Raw genomic sequence first — 5,449 nt, 5'->3', positions numbered from 1 at the left:
CCATTGTCAGAAATTTTGAACAATCGAGACACAACTTGTGATGATCATAAGCTTTGACTCCGTCCAAGAAAAGGAGCCTAACCACATACCCCGACTCAAGAATCACGTTGCTGATGATCTGGCTAAAATAGGCTCCACTCGGAAGCTTATTCCCAATAATGTGTTCTTGGAGCATCTCCACACCCCGTCAATTCAAGAAGATCCCTTTACAGAGGAGCCCCCACAACCGATAAGTTCAACTAATCCGACTGAAGTTGAAGTCTTAGCGGTTATTGACCTAATCATGGAGGTTTTGGTGAGCATCCCTGGCTGGACAGTGTCGTACATCGCATATCTGCTTAGGCTAGAGCTCCCAGAGGATGAAGATGAAGCTCGGCAGATTGTTCGCAGATCCAAAGCCTTCACGGTGGTAGGTGATCAACTTTACAGAGAAAGTGTGACTGGCGTAGCTCAGCGGTGCATTACCCTAGAAGAGGGTCAACTAATCCTGAATGAGATTCACTCGGGGACCAGTGGTCACCATGCGTCCTCTCGGACCATCATGGCCAAAGCATACCAAGCGGGATTCTATTGGCCGCGAGCAAACAAAATGGCTAAGGAGATAGTCGAGAAGTGTGAAGGATGCCAGTTTTACTCCAACATGTCTCACAAACCTGCATCAGCCTTGAAGACTATCCCACTCGTCTAGCCATTTGTTGTTTGGGGACTCGACATGGCTGGGCCCTTGAGGATTGGCAGAAGCGGCTTCACCCATCTCCTCGTGGCAGTCGACAAGTTCACTAAGTGGATTGAACCTAAACCCATCAAAAACCTCGATTCAAGCACATCCATCACATTCATCAGAGAGCTGATATTTAGATACATATAACTGAGCATCATTCCAGCCCTCTCAGGCCATCAGCGACCACAGCCGTTTATTTCACGATTGAGCCATCTCTGGCCGTCTAATCACGGTTAGGGCGCTGTCTCCCTCGTTTTTCAGCAAGTGGGTCGGCTGTCCTATAGGGACGCTACTCCCATGGAAAAATCAAAGTGCACTGGTTGATCGGGCCTCCAGCTAATTCGGCCTCACGAGCAAGAAGCCCATCTCAGCCGCAAAATAATACGATATCTCTCCTCACCCACCCACCCACGACCTCTCTTCCCCTAAAAAAACCCCACGACCTCTCTCCTCGCTCGTGCCCCTCCCTCTCCCACGCGGATGACGACGGCGACCGCGGCGTGTTCGCTTCCCATGCTCGTCGCAGTCCTCCACCGCGCAATGACAATTGGGCTTGCATCGCCTCACCCTCCTCGACCTCCCGTTCCCGTGGACCATCCATCCGGAAACCGCCGGCGGCGGATGCGACCTCAAGAGGCGGCGTCCTTCCCAGATCTCTGGGCCAAGTGGCGTTGCCCCTCACACTTCGACGGGAGGCGCCCATCGCGCAGTCTGACTTCGAGCAGCCGCACCCACCGGGACGCACCTGCTTGTCGGGCTACGACGCCACCCATCCCTAAACCGCTGGCGGCGGCGGCCGGCAACAAGCCGGCGGTGCCTCCGCCAAGGTTGTGGCGATGGAACACACACTAAGGTTCCGGGTGCTGTTGGGAGGGGCGAGCGTGCGGCATGGGCCACTGGACTTTGGGACACATCTCCGCACGCATAAGCTGGGATCTTGCGGCAGCGGCGGCGGTGGCGAATGACGCCCCATCTTCCCTTAGCCGGTAACGGTGGATCAACGCGGCGACAGCGCGCACTGCCCCCTCCTCCACATCTCAATGTCGTAGTCGTGGCCTTCCTCGTCCATCGGAGGTGCTCAACCATCTAAACACTAACCCTCCCTCATCTTATTTCAGATCGTAACTTTGTTTTCATTCAATCATACTCTGTTTTTCTACAAGGGACTCTTGGTGGGCAACTTCTTCACCATGGTTCTCCAGCAACTGCACAAGTAGGTTGGGTCTCGGATTAGTGCCCCGCGGAATTCAGATTGTAGGTGATGTATGGCGCTGGGCAGGAGAGGACATGTCTATGGGAAATAACTAAATTTCTCTGTGCCATGCTACTACATGAACTACCGAATCCATAACCAAGTCTACACACAAGAGTTCAGGGTTGAATAGAGTTGTTCCGTCCACATGGTTCGAAATTAAGGTTTTGTGTATACAAAGTTTCTGTATTGTTGGCTTGCCATATTCTTCGGTGGTTACCTGCCCAAGCAACAAGCACGAATTGTGGAAGAAGAGAATAAAATTACTAGAGATTATATGTGTTCGAAATCAAATGCTAGCCCTGTAAATATTAGTCTAACAAATCATATTCTGATGCACCAAGGTTATTGGTTTATCACTTACTTCAAATTGATGTTTTAGTGATGTATAAAAGTCAATATGACTTTGTTAATCAAGTTGATCAAATTTCTTCTTTCTATTGCACCTTCTTTCTCTGAACCATTTTGATCCTTTTGTTCGTAAAGAACATAACTAACATAGTTTAACTATCAGGTCTTCAGTATAAACCAGCAAGGAAGAAATGTTCTTCAAGTCTCAAGCATTGTTGGGTTCTGACGGTGAGAATATCTTTTACAGTGAGGTAAGGACATAACTAGACATGTACAACAAATTTGCAATCATTATCAGTGTTCTGCCTAGCTCATGGTGCCATAAGCTGCTTCCATTATCTTTCAATGAATTTTTCAAAATCTAGCTTTGGTACTGATGCTTTTGCATTCTCACTTGTATTTACTTAACTACTCTCTCCGTTCCTAAATATTTGTCTTTCTAGAGATTTCAACAAGTGACTATATACGAAGCAAAATGAGTGAATCTACACTCTAAAATATGTCTATATACATCCGTATGTGGTAGTCCATTTGAAACCTCTAACAGACAAATATTTAGGAATGGAGGAAGTAAAAGCTACCAACTGAGATACATCATTTCCAAGTTTTTTTCGTATCTACCAGCTTTTGGCTATCTTGGGTGGTGGGAATGACGCTGGAGGGTTCTCAGTTTAATGTCAAGTATTATGACAGCAAGATGGTATAGCTGCAGTAAGTTACCTCTCTGCCGCTTTTTATCTTGGTCATAAGAAGCTTTCTTTCTTGTTCAAGGATACCATGTACTTTGTGTAATGATTGCAATATTCATGAACCAAGCTCATACAAACCAAATACCTTTGCAAATCAATTGTTGACATGAACTTTGGGGTTTTTCACTTCATATGTTGAAGTGCCTACGAATATTGTTGAGATGAACCTCTAAGAGAACCTTACGCTTGTTGTATAAAAAATCCCACCCTTACAAGCTACTTACCAATTTAATTTTTAATCATCTTACAAATCCAACACTTCCATAAATTAATTATTGGTAGGGTGTGAATTTAGTATGACTCAGTTAGCAAAGCGGGTCTCGCCTGCAGTGGATATGATAAAAAAATCCAGAGCCCGAGGAAGAGAAATAAACCAATATGGTTATTTCTATGATGAAAGGTGTGGAAGTCAGCTTTATTTAAATATGAAACATACGTAAATTATTCAAAAATCATATCATGAGAAGCCCTCACTTAAACCCAATGAAACGTTGCTGGTTTTTAGCCAAATGTTGGAATGTGGCCAAGCTATGTGATTTATTTATGCTTGGAGGCAATCATAATGACATAGACTTACTGTTCCCGTTTTTAGTTTACCTTTATGTTTAATATGCCCTGTTAGGAAAATGCTACCGAAGGTAGAATATGACATTCAGGTAAATGTACATTTTTTTCTTCATTTTCGTTAATTACTAAATTTGTCTCGGGTCATCCTTAGGCAATCATTTCTTTGATCATACATATCAAAAGTCCCCAAGTTGCTACTCCAATATTTATTCAAATTTGGGGCATTTGATGTCAGAGTACTGCTTGCTTGGACAACGATGTAGTTTATGATGGACTTTGGATAGCAACTTTCGTTCCAAGATTCTGGAGATCTCTTTCCTCTTGATTGATGTTTGGTGGGGATGTCGTCCAAATTCCAAGACTCCTGTTGAAAAGAGGTTGAGTAACATGATGACATTTCTGCCACCGGATGCACTATTTTAGAACCTAGTGTGGGTTTGGTCATCCGCCACCCATTCTTTTAAATATTGGCTTCCCAAAACCCCATGTAACTATATAATTTGGTATAAAACATCAATGCATATTGTTATTTTTCTTCCGATAAACAGTTGTTTCCTTACAGCAATTAGGTAATATGTGATAGTACTAAGTAATGTGCTACCGTGAGCAACTATGCTAGATGCCGGTGTCGGTTCACAACATTCATTTCGTTGGGAGCTATATTTTGAGGGTCAACCTGGTGAACCTACGGGAATTATTTTATTTACTCACTCTGTAAAGTAATATAAGATCGTCCAGCTTATGCATCTATTTATGACCTAATTTAGGAGCACACCAGATCTTTGCTCATGCCACCTTATATTTATATTAATTCCTATCATTACATGGACAAATTGACGGGTGCGGCAACGCGCGCCGTCAATGATCTAGTTCAAATATAGAGTTCCGCACAACATCATCATAGATAATGGGTCGAACTTTGATTCCGATGAATTCAGAGCTTTCTGTGCTTCCCAAGGCACTCGGGTCGACTATGCATCCGTAGCGCATCCGCGGTCGAATGGACAAGCATAAAGAGCCAATGGTTTGATCTTACAGGGGCTGAAACCTCGATTGATGCGCGACCTCAAGCATGCAGTAGGCGCTTGGGTGATGGAGCTGCCCTCTGTCTTATGGGGACTAAGGACGACCCCCAACCGGTCGACTGGTGGAACTCCTTTCTTCATGGTATATGGAGCTGAAGCAGTGCTTCCGAGTGACTTGCTCCATAATGCGCCCCGAGTGGAAATCTTTTCAGAAGCCGAAGCCGAACAAGCACGTCAAGATGCTATTGGCCTTCTGGAAGAGGGGAGAGAGATGGCTTTGATCCGGTCGACCATTTATCAGCAAGATCTTCATCGATTCCATGCGCGAAATGTCAGAGGTCGAGCATTCCAGGAGGGAGATCTTGTGCTCCGAGTGGATCAGCAACGCCCTCACAAGCTAGCCCCTGCCTGGGAAGGCCCTTTCATCGTCACCAAGGTACTTCACAATGATGCGTATCACCTTTACAACGTGACCAAGAGGAAGAACGAGCCGCGCGCTTGGAATGCAGATCTGCTCCGTCGTTTTTATACCTAAGAACACTGGGATAGGCGAGATGTAATAAGAAGTACTTTTCAGATTGTTTATCAAAGATATGACTTCCGCAGTCACAAATTGATTGTTTTTCGCATATACTTGTGTTCAAATCCCTTAGTGGGTGGCTTAGCCGCGAACCCGATTTGCCTAAGTTCAAAAACACTCTTGAGTGAAGACCAATCCTTTCACTCGGGGGCTTAGCCGCAAACCCGATTCGCCTAAGTTTCAAAAACACTCAGAGTGAAGAGC

The 5,449-nt window shown here is 45.1% G+C and overlaps 1 long non-coding RNA gene across 2 annotated transcripts; it reads left to right on the top strand.

Moving 5' to 3' along the window:
- The first annotated feature begins 1,154 nt into the window (after positions 1-1,154).
- Positions 1,155-4,253, top strand: LOC119306218. 2 transcript variants are annotated; one of them, XR_005148895.1, is made up of 4 exons: positions 1,155-1,795; positions 1,885-2,575; positions 2,949-3,035; positions 3,876-4,253. It is a non-coding gene; the product is annotated as an uncharacterized LOC119306218 (long non-coding RNA). The 2 variants fall into 2 exon arrangements; XR_005148894.1 differs by having other exon boundaries at positions 1,155-2,575.
- The last annotated feature ends 1,196 nt before the right edge of the window (positions 4,254-5,449 follow it).

The sequence above is a fragment of the Triticum dicoccoides genome, chromosome 1B (assembly GCF_002162155.2).
Source record: "Triticum dicoccoides isolate Atlit2015 ecotype Zavitan chromosome 1B, WEW_v2.0, whole genome shotgun sequence".
Classification (NCBI taxonomy): domain Eukaryota; kingdom Viridiplantae; phylum Streptophyta; class Magnoliopsida; order Poales; family Poaceae; genus Triticum; species Triticum dicoccoides.
This window is presented reverse-complemented; position numbering and strand designations above follow the sequence as displayed.